Source organism: Phragmites australis, chromosome 10 (assembly GCF_958298935.1).
Source record: "Phragmites australis chromosome 10, lpPhrAust1.1, whole genome shotgun sequence".
NCBI lineage: Eukaryota > Viridiplantae > Streptophyta > Magnoliopsida > Poales > Poaceae > Phragmites > Phragmites australis.
In genome coordinates this window covers 11,027,596-11,051,922 of record NC_084930.1, presented here as the reverse complement: position 1 = coordinate 11,051,922, position 24,327 = coordinate 11,027,596, and the positions used below count along the sequence as shown (strand labels likewise).

General features: G+C 40.9%; 1 pseudogene; it reads right to left on the bottom strand.

The window, feature by feature from the left end:
• Nucleotides 1–212: 212 nt before the first annotated feature.
• Nucleotides 213–23,551, bottom strand: LOC133930090 (uncharacterized; annotated as a pseudogene).
• Between the last annotated feature and the right edge of the window lie 776 nt (nucleotides 23,552–24,327).

Sequence of the window (24,327 nt, the reverse complement as noted above, 5' to 3'; positions counted from 1 at the left end):
CTAGATGTACATCTACACTCTTAATCAATTGAGAATAGTTGGGAAATTCAGATATTAGATAATAGGTATTGATTGATTATATATCTATAAATTTACGATGAATTTATGATACTAAAAAAGATATTATAACTAGTCTACGCTATCTACACGAACCGCATGCTAGTTATTGAATATAACAAGTTTCATTCTTGAAGCCATGAAGGTAAAATTGGTTATAATATAACAAGTTTCATTCTTGAAGCCATCCATCCATACACGCTGCGCCGCTCGATGGTGACGAGCTTGACGCCGTGCTTGAAGCTGAGCGCGATCCCGAACTAGAGCTCCGGCGGCGACTCCATTCTCGGCGACCAACGAAACACGAAGCGCCACCGCGCCGGTACAGGTGCACCATGGACAGCTTCACCTCCTGCAGCGCAAACCTCTGCCCCACGCACGCCCGGGGCCCGACGCCCAAGGGGATGTGCGTGCATGGGTGCCGCCGCCGCCGCTCCTTGCACTCCAGGTAGAACCGCTCCGGCAGGAACGCACCGAGGTCCGGGAAGCTGGCTGCGTCGCGCGCCAGGACCCCCCGGCGCCATCCACAGCCTGGCGCCCTGGGCGCAGTGAACCATGAGCAAGATGAACACCAAGGATGACTTGACGATGCCGATGCCGATGCGGAGGGTCGTGGAGTTGAAATGTGTTTTACCTTTGGGAGTGTGTAGCTGCCGGCCTCTACTTGTTGCGATGGCACCCTTGCGATTAATGGCGACACCGTGTAAAATCTCATCGCCTCTTTTATGACCTGCAAAGTTGCAAGCTGGACGTAAGAAATTGAAGTTCATGGATCACTGCTTCTTGCATTGCACTATGGTTACAGAGATTGAGCAGTTGCATCATGTGTAACAGAGAATACAGCACATGTGTTGATTGCCGGCGTAAAGCTTGCCTGATTCTGTAGGGGGATCTGTGCTGCAGGTCATCGGCGGTCGGCAAGGCGCCGCGCGGCCCGAAGCAGTCGACCTCCGGGTGGCCGGCGATGAGTTACACGGCAGTGGCCAGCGTGAACGCCGTGGTGTCTGATCCAGCGAGGAGCTGCTTGTAGGTGAGCAGGCTCACGTGGTCCGGCGCGAGCAGCTCCCTCGGCGGTCCTGGGCGTCGAGCACCGCGGACGGGAAGTCCCCTGAAGATCGGCGCCGGGAAGCTCCTGTCGTTGAACTGCCTGACGCCAAACTCGCTGCAGAGCTCCGGGTCAGCGACGATCACTAGAGGCTGCCTCCCCAAGTGGAACCTGCCATTGAAAAACTTGACACACCAATCTCGCGACTACCAAACGGATCAAAACGAACGGGGAAAGCACCGAAATTTGCATAAATTGAACATTCCACGAGACTATGATAGCGTTTGGTTAATTAAATGAAGTTGAATTATATAGGATAGTTCTAGACAGACAGTATGGTTCTGGATGAAATAGTATAAGTATGTTGTTTGGTTGAATATATAAGATGTTACGAGAATATATTTAGTTAGATGTATAGGATGATACGAGAACATGTTTAGTTACTTAAAAGATATGTATTATATCTATATATAACTTAATTATTTACATAAATAATAATTTTTATATTTATTATTATCAATAAACAATGTTAATTAGTATTAATCATTACTAATTCTAGTTAATCATAACTTAAGTTGTCAATAATCATCACTAAATACATACAATAATACATAGTTATGGTTAATAACATCTAATTATAACTAATATTTAACTAAAAATCCTTAATAATCATTAATTATCACTAACCATAAGTAAATAGCGGACTTGACAGACCCTGTATAGGGTTGTTCGGTTCCGTATGAAACCGTTTAACATCTAGATAGAATATTTCTAAAACATGTATCACTCTATGCGAGACAGGAACGGACTCGTCCTCAACGATCCCATTCAAGATGAGACTCTACGTCCAACCAAACACAAATATTAGAACATGCGAGGCCATCACTTTTGTGGCTGTCACCTAAATATGGGTCCGTATCTTTTGTGAGGAGGTCGAAGATGTCGGGCCCGTGCCCCACAACGGGCAAGGCGCGTGGCCCTAACTCTCCTGTACGGCACATAGTAAGTAGAGCAAGAAGAAGAAATGGGAGGAACCTGGCGTTGTGGGCCCGACCGACTGACAGCCATTGTCTTCCACATTCCTCCAAGTGGGGAAAATGTCAAAAGCCCCAGAGTTCTTTTTGTTAAAGAAGTTGCGAAAGAAAAATTATCTTTTAAAAAAACACTAGTACAACATGCAACTTCACATACTAGGAAGGATCGGTGACGTACTAAGAGGGGATGAATTAGGATATTTAAAAGCCTAAAATAAATTAGCTTCAAAAACTTCGCAAGATAAACTTACATCAATTACAATCTAAATGTGCTCTAGCTTTATCTAGTTGGTCTATTCTATCGTTCAAAAGATTTACAAACTACAGCCAATCCTAACAAACTACTCTAGAAGATAAATATGCAAAAGTAGATTGTAAGTATGTAAATACAAAAATATAAATAAGGTAAAGAGACAAACTCAGCACAAATAATTTTTATCCCGTGGTATCAATGACATGAATATCACCTCTAGTCTATGTTGGAGCTCCATCAAAGATTATGCTCATGGTCGGTATCCGATCACAACTCTTGAGCCACCAAGCTACCAAGGCAAAGCCTTAAGCCGAATGAGCCACCAAACCATCAAGAAAAGGTCTCACCAGTAGCCTATCTTTTGGTTGCTTGTCGTCGTAATCACTTTGGAACTTGAGCCACCAAGACAAGGGTTTTCGTGTCCCCGTACACGTATCTTGACACTATTTCACACCAAATCGGATGGTCAACAAGCTTGAGCAACTCCGGTTCAAGATGTTAGTGAGTCACTAAGACTCCAAGGCATCGACGTACCACCCGATACAAGTTAGGATCACTCCTTAATCCACTCTCTTAGTAGCAATCACCTAACAACAGTTTCTCTAGGACTGTAAACACTAATCACTCACTAAACGTGTCCTTAATTGTCTTGGATGTTCACATTAAGCATTTTTGTGGCCTAGATGTCTTCTCAAGTGACTATTTGTTTCCCTGAACTCCAGTAGCATGTCACACCTTGAAATGATTGAATGAAGGAGTATTTATAGGCTCAAACCCGCCAACTAGCCGTTTTTCCAACGGCTCAGAAAAGCTGTTAACACCGGATGATCCGGTGAGAACAGTAGTACTAACACTGGATCATCCAATGAGTACATCTTCAGAAACTAGTTGTTTGACTCCCACTCAAAGTCATCATGAACATCGAATACTTCGGTGTATACTTCATCTCCATCACCAACTATTCAGTGAGTTATCCTGAACCAGACCACGCCACTTCTTCTCTATGCAGAACTATCCGGAGTAAGCCTCCGGTGCACTTCCTCTTAACACCAGACCATCAAGTCAATTCACGTTCGTTCTTTGTTACTTGAAATTGCCTCTGCAAGAAATGCTCGGGTAAAGCCTCCGGTACACTCAATTCTCATCACCAGACCTTCCAGTCTGTTGTTCTCCGATCTTCAACACCTTCAACTCTCTCTGCAAAAATTGTTCTGATGTATATCTTCCGTTGATCACCGAACCTTTCAATCAGTTCAACTTCTTCTACCTGAGCCAAAATACTCCGGTGTACACCATCTTCATCAACACCGGACTATCCGGTGGTATCTTCAGTTCTGCTATTCTCTTTGTAGATAAAGCTTCAGTGGTATACCTTGCAGAGCACCGGACGATCCAATGAAGTCTTCTGTCTTCCCTCCTCCTTTGTCAGAGATGCTCCGGTGAGTTCAACACACAGAGCACCAGACTGTACGGTGAGAGCAATTCTCCTAGGACTTCTCTAATTCAGTCAATTTTTGTGCTGGCTGCGATAGCTTTTTATGTATTGCATCCATAAGACCCCTAAAGCATATACTTGATAAACATATTAGTCTCAATAATTATATTATCATTAATCATTAAAATCATAATCATAACTTAATAGAATCATTTTCGCTACACATATGTATGGATGTAATTAGCACTCTGCATCATTCCGATGAGTCTGGCGATCCAGTGAGACTGAGTTGCACATAACAATAAGGGTATATACATGAATTTTGTGTCCCTGAAATATTTTGTTTTGCCAAGCATTGAAATGAAGGAGTTCTGCAATATGTGATTGAGTACGTGCCATAAACTACCCATCTATCAATAATCCCTGATATAGTAATTAGATATCATCTATCATGCATCCAGTTAATTTCCACCTTAGTTTGTTCTCCTAAAGAGATAATGATACCTACTTCCCATTTCCATTTTTTATTCTGCAAAAGCACTAAGAAACCTTCGAATCAGATGATGCGGCTATGCCTATAGCCACATTCTCTATGGTCGCAAAGAAAGATAGCTAAATATCTGGTAGTCAGTTCCTTTAAAGAAAACACTTCACTTTATGTGGGGTTCATGAAAGATTCGTGCATTCCAATGCCTGAAAGGCCAAGAGTTCCATTTTTCACTGAGGTTTTGGATCTTGCTGTTTGTTTGAGCAGTTTTTTTTTTTTTTTGCTTAAAAGATGTTAGAGATGTACTTCTTTTTCTTAAAGTAAGATCATTTTAATCTATAATTGTAAATTTTTAAAGCTTGGTAGCTCTTAAGTAACCTACTTTATTTCTGCTCCGTCAGGTGAGCCAGATGTACATGTTAAATCTCTGTGTTGTAAACTGTTGCTGCTATGAGTTATGTTAATCCTTATCTTTAATTTATGAATATACCAGTCAACACATCTGTTTCATGTTGAATTTTACTCATATATGCAGGTTGGTATTCCTGCTGAATTTTACCCCACATAAACTGAATTCACATGCAGGTTGGTATTCCTGCTAATACTGAACAAAACTAAGTAGTCATTTACTTGTCATCTAGCACTCTATGCGATTAATTCAGGTATTGTCCAAATTTTGTTATGCATGCAAGTCTTCTTCTTCTTCTTCTTTTTTTTTTTTTTTTGCCTGCTCAAGGAATCTCAACTCAATTTTTTGGCCTGTAAATATAAGATACTCAATGTCTTATTTTTTTCTGCTTCATTTGATAGGCCAAATTTGCTCACAGAAAAGTAGAGATGAAAAGCAAAGATGGTCTTAATTAGACATCATCTATCATGCATCCAGTTAATTTCCACCTTACTTTGTTCTTCTGAAGAGATAATGATACCCACTTGCTATTTCCATTTTTTATTCTGCAAAAGCACTGAGAAACTTTCGAATCAGATGATGCAGCTATGCCTATAGCCACAATCTCTATAGTTGAAACGAAAAATAGCTAAATATCTGGTAGTCAGTTCCTTTACGGAGAACACTTCAGTTTATGTGCCTCGAAGGTCAAGAGTTCCATTTTTCATTACAGTTTTTGGATCTGGCTGTTTATTTGAGCAGTTTTTTATGCTTAAAAGATGTTAGAGATGTACTTTTTTAAAAGTAAGATCATTTTAATCTATAATTGTAAAAATGTAAAGCTTGGTAGCTCTTAAGTAACCTACTTTATTTCTGCTCCGTCAGGTGAGCGGTAAATCTCTATGTTGTAAACTGTTGCTGTTATGAGTTATGTTAATCGTTATCTTCAATTTCTGAATATACCAGTCAACACATCTGTTTCATGGACACATATATGAGCCAATCTATGAGATCACAGATATGTTTATCTTTTTTGACAAATGACTACTGAATTTTACTTTCTCATGCATGTTGGTATTCCTGCTGATACTGAACAGTACTCAGTAGTCATTTACTTGCCATCTAGCACTCTATGTGATTAATTCAGGTATTGTCCAAATTTTGCTATGCATGCAAGTCTTTTTTTTTTTTTTTTGCCTTGAGAAATCTCAACTCAACTTTTTAGCCTGTAAATATAAGATACTCAATGTTCTCTTTTTTCTGGCCAAAATTTCTGTCTAAAAAGTAGAGATGAAGAGCAAATATGATGTTAACGGTGTTCCTAGACTCAGGTCGTCCTAATCCTGATGCTCCATTATCAAGCAAAATCTATGCTAGAACACAGTATCGACAGGCATCTGACAGACCAGGATGCTCTCAACTTCATAAGAGTGTACTAGGTGGATTGGCGCGTCTACACCGCGCCTATTTTTTTTTTGCACAGAGAATGACAAAGAAAACTATAAAAATTGGATTCATTATTTTTGGACATCTCAATATTTATTTAGCAATTTATCAATATTTAACACATTCATTTAATTATAGGGAAAATAGTGATACTTTCATGCATGTACATAATTTTAACATGTAAACGACAGCAATACGAACATAACTAAATTTGTTTCATTTTTTTAAGTTTTAGATATTTTCCTATGCATTTTAGATTATTTCAGCCAATTTATCAATATACCTATTATTCATTTCGCTATTTTTCCGAAATTTCAGAAAAAAACTATATATATGTATATGTATAAATACATACATGTATGTATATATGCAAATACATATATATATATACATACATATATATGGATATATATATATATACATACATATATGTGCGACCTAGCTAAACCCTTTGGAATTACTATAATTCTTATCCCTTTAATATATCTAATAGACTAGTTAACTTCTGTAGTATGCGTGGATAAGTTACAATGATACGTGATTTAGCCAATTAACTATTTTATCTCGTCAATTTTTTTTACTTATATTATAAAGTTATATATATATATATATATAAAAGAAATATGCAGATTGAAATACTTAAGCATTCTGCAAAATAAAATTTCAGTGACGTTCTAAGGAGGATGAATTAAAACACTTAGAATTATTTTGACTTCAAAATAACACAAGATAAACCTATATCAATTCTATCTAAATGTACTTTAGATTTATCTAGTATGTCTATTGTACCGATCAAAGCGCCTGCAACCTATCTAAGAAGGTAAATTGAAAGAACGTAAATACGAAAACGTAAATAAGATAGAGGGAGTAAACTCGTCACAATGATTTTTTTCCGTAGTATCGATGGCATTAATGCCACCCCTAGTCCATGTTAGAGATTCACAAAAGATATACTCCCGATCAGCACCTGATCACGGCTCTTGAGCTAATAAGTCACAAAGATAAGGCCTCCACCCGGATGAGCCACCAAGGCAAGGTCTCACCACTAACCTATCTTCCGGTTCCTTACTGCCGTGATCACTTCAGAGCTTGAGTCACAAAGGCAAGGGTCTCTGCGTCCCTACACAATCACCTTGCCTCTGCTCCACACCAAGTCAGAGGGTCAACAAGCTTGCTGGGGAGTCACCAAGACTCTAAGGTGCTGGCATACCACTTGGTATAAGGTTAGATCACTTTTTGATTTACTCTCTAGACAACAATCACCTAGCAACACTCTCTCTAGACCTATAAACACTAAACACTCTCTAATCTTGTGTTTAATCGCCTTGCATAATCACTTTAAGCACTTTGGTGGCTTGAATGTCTTCTCAGGTATACATGAACTTCTCTTGGCTCTAGCACTTTCAAATGGCCGAGTGGGTAGGTAGTTATAGCCTCAAACCCACGCACTAGCTGTTAACCCAACAGCTTTGAAAAGTTAACACCGGATGATCCGGTGAGAACAATAGTACTAACACCGGATCATCCAGTGAGTACACTCTCACAAACTAGCCATTGAAACCCCCACTCAAGCCTCTGTGAACACCGAACACACTGGCATATACTTCATCTTCATCACCGGACTATCCAATGAGTTATCCTGAGCCATCCGAGCTTTTCCTTTTTCTATGTGTAAATTGCTCCAGTGTATCCATATCACCAAACTATCTGGTGCACATCACTTCATCACCGAACTATCCGGTGAGTTGACTTCAGCCAACAGAGCCAATGCAATCATCTCTTGGAAATAATGCTCCTGTGTTACACAACCTTCATCACCAGACCACCCGATGCCTTGCATTTTGTTCTGCTTCTTTGCACTATTCATTGTCTGGTGTATTTTTCGGTGTTCATTCCATTCACACCGGACCATCCGATGGGTTGAACCTTCTATGCATCCTTCTCTGGTAATAATGCTTCAATGCATTCATCCTTCTCAATATCGAACCATCCGGTGGGTTGAGCCTTCTCTTATTTTTTTTTCTAGAAATGCTCCGGTGCAACTCCCACTGATCATCAGACTATCCGGTAAGGCTTAACCTTCATTCTTTAGCACATCACCTTCTCTAGAAGAATTGCTCCGGTGAGCACTCTGCTCAAACACTAGACCTTTCGGTGAGGTCTTCAAGCCTCTCTCCCATTTAACAAATATACTCCGGTGAGTTCAAACACCTAGAGCATCGAACCATCCGGCGTAACACTTCTAACAATTTTGGCCACGTGTCACCCAAGAATTCATCCGATGATTTCATCAACTTATACATCGGAGCATCCAGTGAACTTATCCTCTTTGTGTCTTGATAAGAAATCAAAGCTCCGGTGAGTTCAACACCTAGAGCACTAGACCATCCGATGAAGTAAATCTTCCCTAAACTTCTCTAATTTAGTCCAACTTTGTCACGGCTGCGGTGGCTTCTTCATGTATTGCATCTATGAGACCTACTAACATGTATTCTTGATAAACATGTTAGTCCCATTGACTATATTGTCATTAATCACCAAAATCACAATCATGATCTCATGAGGTCATTTTCACTATAATCACCCCTTTTTGGTGATTGATGACAACACAACCAAAGCAAGTGGCAAATAATAAATTGTGCCAAATGTAAAGATCATAAGCAAGCATAAAGTCTTACCACATTGCTTGGATGCATGTTCTTATCACTTAGTCCCCCTTTGTTGTGGCTATACCTTTATCGATTGTCACTATCTCCTTTGAACGACCTATAAAAGAGCTTCTCTTTTGTTAATCTTGGCGCCTAGAATCTTTTCTTCTCCCCCTTTTTCAACTTTGGCATTCCTAGATATCTTTGCTTATTACTACAATCTCCTCGCATTGTTCATCGTGCTTTCATCTCGCTTTGGTCGTCAAAGTTCTCCCCCTTTATCAATAATCTTCTAAAAAGAGCTATAAACACATGTTGAATTTAAGGAAAAAATATTAGAGCACATGGGAGAGAGCATCACAAATCATGATCCAATAAAAGGATATCAATTGTATGGATATCACTATAAATGAAAGATATCGATTGTAGGCTATGAAAGCACATGGATTGTAATTTATGAAACTCACATAATATAGTCTAAACTCTCTTATATGTGTGCATACATATGATGAGAAAGAAATATATGCACAACTAGATAATATATCAAGATAGGAAGTTTAAGCTATATTATGTATGGAGGTAGCTTAAATAAATAAAAGATTTGATAATGATACCAATTGAAACATTTAAGCATTGCATACATCCGGGGACATATTGATTGTTCTATGAGACTACAAAAGATGTCACTAAAAACACATGTTAGTCTCAAATCACAGCCTGTAGGATATACTCTCCTTAAATGTGTGGATACTAGTGTTGAATACTTGTGAGATATATATGCACTTGTTATCGATAACAATGGGAATTTATCCTATAGATTGGATCATGACATATGAAAGATACCAAATATAAAAACTAGTGCTATAAAATGAACCTACAACTAATAAACCATGTAAGTTGCTTATAGGTTAGAGATAAACACAAATAACCTACCATATAAAAACCTACACTAGGCATTGCAATAAATTGAAATAAGCATATGTAATCTTAGACAAGGCAAATGAGCTATAATAATTAAAAGATTTTGCATCTATCTCCACTACATCTTTTAATTCTTGCGAGTCAAGTCTCTAAATCCTCATAGCCACTTCAGGCTTCAAGTCTTCTTTGGAACCCAAACTGATTGGAGCCCCTTCATGTTGGTGATAACTTTATTGGCACCCAAATGGGTTAGTTTCACCTCTGGTTCTTTGGTTTCACCTCTGGTTCTTTCTCCCAACCATGTGTGCAAACACCTTGTCATTGTTCTTCTTTTTGAGCTTGTAGCGGTTGCTCTTGTCTTAATCTTGTAGTTGGGCTTGGTGTAGAGGTTGGAGGTCTTCTTGGAGACGTTTGTCATCTTCTTCTTCTCCTTGGTCTCCTTCGTGGCTTGCTTATATTGGAATGACTTGTGGCCTTCTTGATGACATTTGAAGTATATCACAGTTGACCCTTCTGCAAGCTTCTTCACCATGAAAGCACGGTTATTTTGAGGAGGTTGGACACGTTCTTTGCCCTTTAATCTTGCCAAGTTCTTCTTGAGCTTTTCGACTTCTTACTTGAGCTCATCATTTTCTTGCACAATGGGGCCATTATATGGTTCTTAAAAAATATTCTCAATGCATTTCTCATTGCAAAGGGGTGAGCATGATATATCAATTAAATCATCACAAGAAATAGAAGCACCTACCTTAGAATTGAAATTAAATAGAGAGATAGATTGCTCCAAAGGGATCCCTTAGTTTGATATTCAATGCACTCAAATTTAGCTTTAAGCTCTTAGTGCTCCTTATTTAGCAAATTGAATTTACACAATAATTGTTCATAATTAGAAACAAAGGTAGCATGAATGTCATTAAGTGCATTGAATTTCTTAAGCTCTTTTGATTGTTTCTTAAGGGCCCTTTGTTGTTAATTGATCAATGAAGGAGTTCATCATAGGAAGAATTCATCATCACTTACATCGTTATCCATACATTTGGCCATAAGGCACTTATGAGATGAATTGCGCGATGACAACTTGTGTGATGATGACCTTAAGGAAGAGCTTCTCTTGGAGGAATGGATGGTGATACTCTCATCACTTGATGTTGAATCTTCATCATCACTCACCCATCTTTCTATACTAGCAAGTGTCTTGGATTTTCCCCTTGTCTCCCTCTTCTTGATCTTAGTCTTCTTCTTCTTTTTGACATGATCAATTGTGTTGACCAAGTCTTCAATGGAGATCAATCTTGGCATTGATCATCTTCATATTTTTTTCTAACTTTGAGAAGAGCTTGGCTATCTTAGGATCAATTTATTTTTCACTTAATGTGCTTTGATCATCCTCTTCATATATTTCTTCATATTGGTCACCATCATCTTCACTTAAGCTTGACTCTTGCTCTTGTCTCCTCATACTTTCCTTCATGTGTTGGTATTGAGCTTGTTTGCTTGTGAGAGTAAGATTTTTGGTGTCGGATGAGGAAGAAGCTTCCACCCCCATGTTCATTATCATCTCATAGGCGATGATCTTACCGAGCACTTGATTTGAAGTTATCTTCTTGATGTTATTGTTGTTGTAGATGATGAAGACTATTAAAGAAGAGCTTGAAGTATTCTTCTCACCACTTGATCATCTTCTTGATGATATTGTTGTCGTAGATGATGAAGACTATCAACTTGTACTTTGAAAGAAGGGATTGAAGTATTCTTCTCACCACTTAATCGTCTTCAATTGGCGTCAAACCTAATCCATTGATCTCATTGACAAGAATATTCAATCGTGAGTACATGTCATTAGCACTTTCATGGAGTAATTGCTTGATGTCATTGAGCTTAGTAACAAGCACATGATATTTCTCATTGCACACATCCTTTGAGCCTTCATGTATTTCAATGAGACTAGTCCAAATATCGTGTGCATTAGTGAGAGAATAAACACGATTAAATGCATCAACACATATACATAATAAAAGGATACTCTTGGCTAATGCATCTAATTGCCTCTCCTTGTTGGTGATGCGAGGTCTCATCTATTCCTCAAAGACTCTCCAAACATCCAACCCTCGGGCTTGCAAATAACAAGTCATTAGAATTTTTCACTGGGGAAAGTTTGTGTCATCGAAAAGTGGAGCATTATGGGAATCCATCCCAACTTTGAACGTCATAATTCACTAGGCGGGGAAGCCTAATTGATCACAATGAGACTAAGGCTCAAATGCCACTTGAATTGGTGAAATCTTATGAAAGATGTGAAGCACTAACACAAATTGTAGAGCTAGATGTGAGCCCTAGCTCTGATACCAATTGAAGGGATCGGTGACATCCTAAGAAGGGGTGAATTATGACACTTAGAACTATTTTAGCTTCAAAAACAACATAAGATAAACTTATATTAATTTATATTTAAATATATTTTAGATTTATCTAGTGCGTCTACTCTACTGATCAAAGCACTCGCAACCTATCTAAGAAGGTAAATTGTAATAAATCCAGAAATATAAATAAGGTAGAGAGAGCAAACTAGGTACAAGGATTTTTTTTCTGTGGTATCGATGGCATTAATGCCACTCTAGTCCACGTTGGAGTATCACAAAAGATATGCTCCCGGTCGGCACCTGATCACGACTCTTGAGCCACCAAGTCACAAAGACAAGGCCTCCACCCGGATGAGCCACTAAGGCAAGATCTCACCACTAGCCTCTCTTCCGGTTCCTTGCCTCCGTGATCACTTCAAAACTTGAGCCACCAAGGCAAGGGTCTCCGCGTCCCCGTACAATTGCCTTACCCCCACTTTACACCAAGTCGAAGGGTCAACAAGCTTGCTGGCGAGTCACCAAGACTCCAAAGTGCTGGCATACCACTTGGTATAAGGTTGGATCACTTTTTGATTCATTCTCTAGACAACAATCACCTAGCAACACTCTCTCTAAGCATATAAGCACTAAACACTCTCTAATCTTATGCTTAATCGCATTGGATAATCACTTTAAGCACTTTAGTGGCTTGGGTGTCTTCTCAGGTGTACATGAACATCTTTGTGCTCCAGCACTTTCAAATGACTGCGTGAGTGGGTATTTATAGCCTCAAACCCGCGCACTAGTCATCAACCCAACGGCTCTGTAACGTTGTTAACACTGGATGATCCAGTGAGAAAATAGTACTAACACCAGATTATACAGTGTGTACACTCTCGCAAACTAGCAATTGAAACCCCACTCAAGCCTCTATGAACACCGGACACACCAATGTATATTTCATCTTCATCACTGGACTATCCAGTGAGTTATCCTAAGCCATCCGAGCCTTTCCTTCTTCTCTGTGTAAACTACTTCTTTACCGGACTATTCGATGAGTTAACTTCAGCCAACCGAGCCAATAGAACCCTCTCTCGAAATAATGCTATGGTGTTACACAACCTTCATTACCGGACCATCTGATGCCTTGAACTTTGTTCTGCTTCTTTGCACTGTTCATTGTCTGGTGTGAATAGATTCATTCCATTCACACCGGATCATCCAATGGGTTGAACCTTCGATCTCCAATGGTTGCATCATTCTCTGGTAATAATGCTCCAGTGCATTCATCCATCTCAACACCAAACCATCCGGTGGGTTTAGCCTTCTCTTCTTTTCTCTGGAAATGCTCCAGTGCAACTCTCACTGATCACTGGACTTTCCGGTGAGGCTTAACCTTCATTCTTCAGCACAACACCTTCTCTACAAGAATTGCTCCGGTGAGCACTCTACTCAAACACCAGACCTTCCGGTGAGGTCTTCAGACCTCTCTCCCATTTGACAAATATACTCTGGTCAGTTCAAACATCCAGAGCACCGGACCATCCAGTGTAACACTTCTAACAATTTTGGCCACGTGTCACCTAACAAATCATCCGGTGATTTCATCAAGTTACATCGGAGCATCCGATGAACTTATCCTCTTTATATCTTGATAAGCAATCAAAGCTCTGGTGAGTTCAACGCCTAGAGCACCGAACCATCCGGTGAGGCAAATCTTCCTGGGACTTCTCCAATTTAGTTCAGCCTTGTCTCGGTTGCGGTGGCTTCTTCATGTATTGGATCCATTACACCTTAACATATATTCTTGACAAACATGTTAGTCTCATTCACTATGTTGTCATTAATCACCAAAATTACAACCATAGCCTAGTGGGGCCATTTTCGCTACAACCGCCCTCTCAAAGGGTGGGTAAGCCTCACTCCCCAAGCGTAAAGCCCGTACTGCCCCTACCCGCCCACTCAGAGGGCGGGTAGCCCCCCTTCCCTCTAAGAGGGCGGCAAGTGCCCTTGCTGCTCTCTCAGGGGCGATTAGCCCTCCCCCCCCCCCCCGCCGCGCGCCTCTCCCCCACCCAACACACTATAAAAAGATTGAAAATCAGTCAAAATAGGCATTTAAATCTAAAAAAAGAAAGAGGGAGGGACGAGAGGAAAGGGAGGTAGCGCGGCGAAGCCCTATTGTTTTTGATTTGTGGATTTTGGATCTTGGTTTTTAGTAATTTTTCTAGACTTATGTATTTATTAGTAATTAAAATACCACTAGATCCAGGGTTTAATGACATAATAGTAGTTACATTATATGAGACCTAGGCTTTAGCAAGGTAATCAGAAAATGAGATTTTTCTGTCTTTTGTAGTATATTATAAAGATGTATTTTAACATGGTAGGTTAGTCATCGGACGTATAGTTGTATTTAGAGTATGATAGTTTCAATTATCTAGATTTTCAGCCTTCTCACTCGAGGGTTAATGCTTGATGTCAAAGTAGGGTTTATCACACATATTGTGATTAGTTGACGTGGTAAGTTGTCAAATGAATCTTCGTATGTCCCAAACCTTATCTCAATAGCCTTCTGTTTTGCCCTCCATGACTTAGCGTAATTTATTGTGTACTTGAATATTTTCTCAATAGCACGGATTATTGAACATGGCTCATACTTAGGTTGTCTACAATCTCTCCGTGCATAATATTGGCAACAAAAGGAGATAATAGATTCCAGAGGGAGAACTTTATTTCCTCAATGTGACAATTATACTCCCTAACTATTGAGCACTCCCAATGGTTAACTCACTTCCCCCTGAATGCGTGCACCCGCCACGGACAATCAGACACCAAACACTTGACGCCGTACTCTCTTTTCCTTGACTTCACAACCTTAAACTGCCTTCGAAGAGACAGCGACTATCAATAACAACCTTCTTAGTAGGGTACATAGCACCCTACGATCGCATGATATTCCCATGGTGTCCGATAACCCTCACTAACCATTAGCTTTGAAAATTCTTAATTCCTTCACTTTGCATGAATAGGAGTATTTTCCTCCTCGTCAGATGAATCCTCATCGGTAATGGCTTCCTCGAGCTCCAGATCCTCCATCTCCATCTCTTCAATTATGTTAGAGATGTGCTCCCCCTCATTGGATACACCCATCGGTTGCATCTCCTACACATCCCCAACGTCTTATTCGTCCCCCACAGTTGCCGAGTGTGCTTCATCTACCACTGTCTGACTTGCTCCTACTACTGCTTACCTAATGTTTTTCTCTATTGGATCCTTTTTGTACGCCTCAACTAGCAGCACAAGAGGGAGACCACGTTCCCATGCTATATCTACAAACTATCTCTAAGTAAGTGTCACATTAATTGGGACGAGCTCCCCGAAGTACTGTCACACCCGGTTTTAAAACCAAAACCAAATGTGAACTATATGTATACCAGGATCAGTTTACACATACATATAGAGACGTCATTAGTGGATAACAGACACAGTGCTTATTATTACAACATTATTTACTACAAAGGGACCACACAGTTCTAAAGAAAATACACAGCAGCTGAACAGAACACGGCGCAGCTCCACACCACAGGAAGTCGACTGGAAGCTCCACAAGCCTAAAACTCAGCACCATCTTCAGGAAATTCTTCAAAAGCTTCACCTTCTGGAAAGCAAGCTTGAGTATTTCCAATACTCAGGAAGTGGGGAAAAGTATGACATGGAGGCTTAAACCAAGATTTCCTATCCTCTAGGGTTTTATTTGCATAAAGCCAATTTTAGCCTTAAACTATGGAAAGAAACAGTTTTATTTTAAAAAGGGAAAGATGTACAAATGTTCTTCTTTAACCTCCGAGAATTCAACCATTTCTCAACCATAGAAACATCCACCCAACTAATCATGTGAGGGTCCATGTTGCTCGTAACCGTGAGCACGGCTGAATATTCAGTTTGACACTCTACAAGGTTGTACACTTTTACCCACGAGTCGTGATCATCTCTTTTGCCGGTACCTGTCGGTACCTTACACACTTCTAGGGTGTGCGCCAAGAGATCACTGCGAGGCTTTTCCAAAGAGTCTCCCAGTATGCACTTGTCCACTCAGGTTTCACCGCTGTACATAAGTGGAGTAACCCTCCACCCCAGAAACCCCCTCTTGTGTCAGGTAGAATCAGGAAGTAACCCTTCCTTCTCTACACATCCAACTGGCTCATACACCACTGAAAGAACATCTAATTACTAAGCCAAGACGTACCATATTGGTCTCATGGTTGTGCTATTGTCATGGGTGATCGCACCATGAACTAGTCTTTAATATGGTCTAGGCAAGACAGCCAACAATCCCACAAGGGTAAATCACCAAACATATCCATTCAGGACAACCACACCTGGAACACATCAACAGGCGCATTCCAACCTACCCTTCTTGCCTAAAACCCCAGATTTCTTCTTGCTAACTCCCTTAACAATCATCAATTTTCATAACATAATTTCTATCTCAACTTTTAGTTTCATAACTCATGATTCATCACCTACATACTACAAGTTCATCTAAAAGCATGGCTAAGCATAAACATGATATTCCTTGAGGATAAAACATCTACAAGAGTAAAACCTGCATAAGAAACTAGTGTTTGCGATACTACCCATTTCATAAAAAACAACATGCATTTTTGGTAAAGATTGTCGTTATATTAAAACTAGGCTCACAACATGGTCAAGGCACTTACCTTTGTCAAGGTGGTGCACGGTTCCTTCAAAGTCTTCTTCCTGGAAAATCCCGAACTCTTGGACTGAATCGTCTACATGAGCACACAATAAAACATAATAAAAGTACACCAGATAGTACTAAAACTCGGCAAAAACCCTATAAAAAGATTCTACATGTCGCTATGAGAATTTGAGAGCAAAGGTCACCCAAATCGAAGCTACGAGCAAAACGTTATAAGCATTTGAATTTCCAAGGGTGTTTCTACAAATATTACTTATTATCAGAGAATAAAACCAATTATATTTATACTAAAAATACAGGTTTATTGCGCAATGATGGCATCATAAAACGGAAATGAATTATTTTTAAACGGGAAAAGGGTGTAGACCGGATCCACCGAGCGGTGAACCGGTCAAGACCCTTCGGTCCACGGTCCACCGTGGACCGATGGCTCTGGCAACGGCACGGGCCGGCAGCAGACGGCCAGAGTTGGCCGGCGGTTCCTTGCTTTGAATGCGCAATAGAGAGGGGGAAAAGAGGGGGAAATGCCTGAGGGGGACTTAATGGGGCATTAGGGCACGGATCGGGCCGTTGATGGGAGAGGAGAGGGCGCGGGGGAGACAGAAATGGTTGGCGGCCATTGATGCACGGGCACGGTCCAGAGGAAGGGGAAGAAGAGCCGGGTGCGAGCAAGGCTTGGCTCTGTTGGTGGCTCGGCTCGATGTGGATTGAGCCAAGCCCACCAGTCGGTGAGGGTGGGGGCGGCTTAGGCGGGAGAAGGCCAGCTCGGGAGTACGTGCGGGTCGAATGAAGGGAAAGGAGGGTGGGGGCGAATGGGTTTCGGCCCAAAGGAGAGAAGGAGTTTAGGCCGGATTTTGAAGAGGTTTCGGCCCGGTTTGCATTTCTTTTATTTTCTTTTTCTATTTCTTTCAAAATTATATTATTCATATCTAATCCGAATTCAAATGGGTTTTTGAAACATTTTCCACCCAAAATTTCAGAGAGAGAGAGAGAGAAAGGGGCCAACTGCAACTACAGAGCTGGCATGAATGCATCGAATCAAAATATAACCTAAATCATTTGTTTTATGAAAAATATAATTTTAATCCTATGCTAATGGTGATGCTATCAACTAATTTGTGGGCAAAATTTTAATGATTCACAAAAACTGAAAATTAGGGTGTTACAAACTTACCCCCCTTAGGATGAATCTCGCCCTCGAGATTCAGGTTGATCCTCGAATAGCTGCGGAAAATATGCTTTCAGATCATCTTCTCGCTCCCAAGTTGTCTCGTCTTCTGAGTGATGAATCCACTGAACTTTGCACATTCTAATAACCTTTGTTCTTGTAGTTCGCTCTGTAATGCCCAAAATTCTGATAGGATATTTTGCATATGTCAGATCTTCTTTTGGGTCCACTTCTTCTAGCGATAATTGTTCCTCTGGCACTCTTAAATATTTCTTTAATTGAGATATATGAAAAACATCATGCACATCGGCCAGTGCAGATGGTAGTTCCAACTGATATGCTACCTCTCCACATCTGGTAACTATCTTGAATGGTCCAATATACTTGGGTGCTAATTTCCCTTTAACATTGAACCTGTGGAGACCTCTAACAGGTGAGGCTTTCAAGTATACCATATTGCCAACTTCAAAGGTTAACTCTCTTCATCGATTATCCGTATAACTCTTCTTTCAAGACTGTGCAATCTTCAAGTTTTATCATATGGTCTGAACCTGCTCTTCTACTCTTCTAAGAACTTCTAGTCCAAACACTTGGTTTTCTCCAATCTCGTTCCAGTATAATGGAGTTCTGCACTTTCTTCCATATAAAGCTTCAAATGGAGACATTTTAAGGCTAGCTTGGTAGCTGTTATTGTAGGAAAACTCTGCATATGGTAAGCTTTTATCCCAACTCTACTTGTACTTCAAGGTGCAGGCTCTTAACATATCTTCCAAGACTTGGTTGGTCCTCTCTGTCTGTCTATCGGTTTGATGGTGATATGCAGAACTGAAGTACAACTTGGTGTCCAAGGATTCATGCAACTTCTGCCAAAAGCGACAGGTAAATTGGGTACCTCAATCTGACATGATCTTTTTGGGTACACCATGTAGGCACACAATCCTGTATACAGCTCCGCAAGTTTTGCACTTGAATATGTTGTCTTAACTGGGATAAAATGCGCAACTTTTGTTAGATGATCCACCACTACCCAGATGGAATCGTGACCTGCTTGAGTATGGTGTAGCCTAACAATGAAATCCATACCAATTTCTTCCCACTTCCACTCGGGAACTTCAAGGGTTGCAATAATCCTACTGGCCTTTGATGTTCTACCTTTACTCTCTGGCAGGTGTCACACAAGGCTATGTATTCGGTGACATCTCTCTTCATACCATACCACCAATAGTATTCTTTTAGATCCTGATACATCTTAGTACTACCCGGGTGATTGAAATATGCAGAATCATGTGCTTCTCGCAAAATCAAATCCTTCAAAGCTTTCCGGTTTGGTACAAAAATTCTTTTCCCAAACCACACTGTTCCTTGACTATCTTCTGAGAATCCCGGAGCTTTAATTATTTTCATGAGTTATTTGATCTCTTTTATTTTCTCATCATCCCATTGTCCTTTTCGGATGTCTTGTTCCAATGTTGACTTCATTTCTATTGTTGTTGCATCCATGTCAGCGACAAAACCCAATTTTAACCTTTCAAACTCCTTACATAATTCTGGTTGGCTTCCTCGCAACATAGCCATATTGCAATAACCCTTCCTACTCAGGGCATCTGCTACTACATTTGCTTTACCAGGGTGGTAATGTATTCCCACATCTTAGTCCTTGATCAGTTCCAGGCATCTATGTTGCCGAAGATTAAGATCTGGTTAGGTGAAAATATATTTTAGACTTTTATGATCTGTATATATTTCACACCGATTATCGACGAGGGAGTGCCTCCAAATTTTTAGGGCATGAACTACTGCGGCTAACTCCAAATCATGGGTCGGGTAGTTCTCTTCATGTTTCCTTAACTGCCTGGACGCATATGCTACCACATGACCTTCTTGCATAAGAACACATCCAAACCCTTGTCATGATGCGTCACAATACACTGAGAACGGCTTCTGGGTATCTGGAATTATGAGAACCGGAGCTAAGGTTAACCTTTTCTTCAACTCGTTGGAACTAGCTTCTAGAGCGGCTGTCCATTTGAATTCTGCTCCTTTCTTTAGCAGTTCTATTATTGGCTTCGCTATCTTGGTGAAACCTTCTATAAACCGACGATAATATCCTGCTAGACCCAAGAAACTACGGATCTCTGAAATGTTCTGTGGGGTTTTCCAGTTTACAACATCCCTCATTTTGGATGGGTCCACAGATACACATTTGGATGAAATAATATGACCAAGGAAAGGTACTTCCTTCAACCAGAACTCACACTTGCTCAACTTGGCATAAAGCTGGTTCTCTTTGAGTTTCTGTAATACCATCCTTAGCTATTCCTCATGCTCTTCCTCATTCTTGGAGAAAACAAGGATATCATCAATAAATACCATGACGAACTTGTTCAAAAAATCTATGAAGACCTTATTCATCAGATACATGAAGTAGGTTAGGGCATTTGTTAAACCGAAAGACATTACTGTGTACTCATACAAACCATATCGGGTCACAAACACGGTCTTTGGAATATCTGAAGCACGAGTCTTCAACTGATGATATTTGGACCGAAGTTCAATCTTGGAAAACACACATGCTCCTTTCAACTGATCAAATAGATCTTTAATGCGGGGCAGTGGATATTTGTTCTTGATGGTTACTTGCTCGATAGTCTATGCACCTTCTTTGAGTTCCATCCTTCTTTGGTACGAAGATGACTTGGACTCCCCAGGGCGAAGAACTGGGGTGGATAAACCCTTTGTCTAATAGCTCTTGAATTTTCTCCTTGAGCTCAGCCAGCTGGTTGGCATCCATTCAATAGGGTATCTTATATATAGGAGCAGTTTCAGGTACTAACTCAATAACAAACTCTATTTCATGGTCTGGTAGCATACCTGGAAGATCATCGGGAAAGATGTCCATGAACTCGTTCACCACATTAATCACTTCCATGGGAATACCATTTATTTGATTGAGTGAGCATTTCTCTGCTGAGGGAATAGTTGCAACGAACTCTACTTGCGCGCCTTCTCTATTGGTCATTTGAACTGCTCTTCTGGCACAGTCTATAATTCCCTTGTATTTTGCTAGCCAGTCCATTCCCAAAATAACATCAATACTACTAGATTCCAGAACTATAAGGTTGGCTAGGAATTCTACCCCCCTTATATTAAGGCTTAACTTTGAGCATATATACTTTGTCCTCATATCTCCTCCAGGAGAGCTAATTATCATTTGCTAATTCATAAGCACAATTGGCATATTATAATTTGCAACATATCGTGTGGTGATGAAAGAATGTGATGCTCCTGAATCAAATAAAACTGATGCTGTATTTGAGTTGGCAAAGAACATACCAAGCACTACATCTTGTGCATCTCGGGCTTCTTCTGCAGTGATGTGGTTGATTCGCCCACGTGCGTAATTCTGTTGAGCACGGTTGTTTGGAGCTGGTGCCTAATTTCTATTGCAGCCTGGAGTTTGATATTGACATGTCCTTAGAGCATTCGCATTGTCATTCTACTTCGGGATGCCTAATTTCCATTGAAGCCTGGAGTTTGATATTGACATGTCCTTAGAGCATTCGCATTGTCATTCTGCTTCGGGATGTTATTTGGTTGCTTCTTCAGGCATTTATTAGCATAGTGCCCTTCTTCACCACACGTGAAACACGCCCTTTCAGTGCATGGTGCTTGATTGCTATTCTTCTACTAAGGTGCCGGTGATGGTGCCTGATGAGGGGCCAGGTATTGGACGCGGGACTTGCATCTGAGGCTTATGCTGATTATGATTCTGTTGACGGAATATCGGTCCTTGCTGAGGCGGGTTACAGCGGGGATGAGAGTGACTGCTTAAGCCTTGGCCTTGCGAAGACACCTTACTCTTATGATCCATCTGTCGGTATTTGTGTTCCACCACCAATGCTTTGTTCACCATTGCAAGAAAGCTAGCAAAGTCCTGAGAAAGCAATGCATACTGAATCCCATCATTTAGTCCTTCCAAGAAGTGCTCCTGCTTCTTCTCATCTGTATCCACGTCTTCTGGGGCATACCTTGACAATTGAGTGAATTTGGCCACAAATTCACTCACAAACATTGCTCCTTGCTTAAGCTCATGGAATTCCTTCTTCTTGATCTTTATTGCTCTAGCTGGTATATGATGAATACGAAAACTGTTTCTAAACTATGCCCAGGTAATGGCTTGTGGATCTTCATAAGCATTGGTATAAGCATCCCACCAATCTACGGCTAGTCTAGAGAGTTGATGTGAAGCGAACAAGACATTTTCCCAATTATTGCACTGAGCTATCCGGAGTTTCTTCTTTGTAACCTTTAACTAATCATCGGCATCCATTGGTTCCACGGCCTGGGAGAACACAGGTGGCTTAGTTCTCATAAACTCCCCAACCTGTTATGCAATGAAGGAGGAGCTTGCATCTGTGCAAGGGGCTGCTACATACTTGCCATAGTCTGAGCCAATCCTTGAAAGATCTGTGTTTGCATAGCCATTATTTGTTCTAGGTTAAACTAAGGTGGCAGAGGTGGATGTGGCAGTTGCTGGTTGTTGTTGGTGTTGTTGTTGCCATCAGTGCGGGGATTGCTCTTGGCGTTCACCATTTGTTGGTTGGCAAGATACGAGCGGGGAACATAAGGATATAACAAAGGTGGGAAGAACATGACAAGAACAGGAAAAAATAGAACAAGAGCAAAGGACTCCCAAATAATATTATATTATTATAAGGTAACTGATGCAACGTGGAGAAAGAACATCCACATTACATCCATAATCACACAAAGATCCAACTCATAACATTGTTCACATCACAACCACAAACACAAACTGAGACAGACAACACAACGATCAAAACGATTTATTCTGCGGGAATATCCTCCTATCTCGACACTACTCTTGGCTTGTTGGACCTGCTGCAGCCTCCAGAAAAAGCGTCTGACGCGGAGGGTAACGAGGTGGTGCAACCACGGGTCTCTCGAGGGCCTCATCTGGAACCTGGTCAAGGTCCTCCAGCAGCATCTGAAGCTCATGGATGCTCTGCTCCTGCTCCGCGTGATGCTGGTGTAGATCCTCAAGCTCGTCGAGGGCTCGGTCAAGCCCAGTGTATAGGGCGGTGGTGAGGCATACCTACTCTCGAAGACAGCCATCTAGTTCTTCATTGACTGGCGCGATGACGACCTCCAGACTCCCTGATGAGTGCTACGGGAACTTGCTGAACTGGGTGAAGCAGAGGATCTATTTGTTCTCTCTGGAGAGAACAGCCAGAGTCTAGCGGGCAGCGTCCTCAATCCCGGCCTCGAAGGTAGCTCTGAGGGCGATGGCAGAGTGCACACGGCGAACTCGGCGGGTGTTGTCGTCAATAGGCTTCTCAAACATGGTCACCTCCACTATCCAAGAGTAACCACGGCCGCTAAGAGGAACTCTGACTCCCTTGTAGATTGGGGCACCGTGGAAACCCAAGCCTTGAAGCAGGTACCAAAGAGTGCGAGCGAAGTAGCCGGCATGTTATCCATCGGAGAGAAAGTCAGCAGGGGGTTGGTACGCCCAAACAACACCAGCAGGAACTCCTGCTTGGGGACCAGGACACGCTTGCGCGGGGTGATCTTCGTGTGGGTCATCTACAGGTTGAAAACAAGAGAGTATCAGTAAAATGTTTTCAAAAAGGTAATAAAAAGAAAGCTCAAGGGCAAACAAAAATTTTGGAAACATAGTTTTTATAAATTAACCCTTAATATGTGACCATTTCTAGCTAGGCTTGCGTATACATATAGCAACATCATTAGTGGATAACATACACATTGCTCATTCTAACAACATTATTTATTACAGAAAGACCACACGGGTCTAAAGAAAATTACATAGCTTTAGAACAGAACACAACATAGCTCCACACCACAGGAAGTCGACCGGAAGCTCCATAAGCCTAGAACTCAACACCATCTTCAGGAAATTCTTCAAAAGCTTCACCTTCTGGAAAGCAAGTGAGAGTATTTTCAATACTCAGCAAGTGAGGGAAAGTATGACATGCAGGATTAAACCAAGATTTCCAATCCTATAGGGTTTTATTTGCATAAAGCCAATTTTAGCCTTAAACTATGGGGGAAAATAGTTTTATTTTAAAAAGAGAAAGATGTACAAAAGATCTTCTTTAATCTCCAAAAATTCAACCATTTATCAACCATAGAAAACATCCACCCAACTAATCATGTGAGGGCTCATACCGCTCGTAACCGTGAGCACGGCTGAATATTCAGTTTGACACTCTACAGAGGTTGTACACTTTTACCCACGAGCCGTGATCATCTCTTTTGCCGGTACCCGTCGGTACCTTACACACTTCCGAGGTGTGCACCAAGAGATCACTACGAGGCTTTTCCAAAGAGTCTCCCAGTAT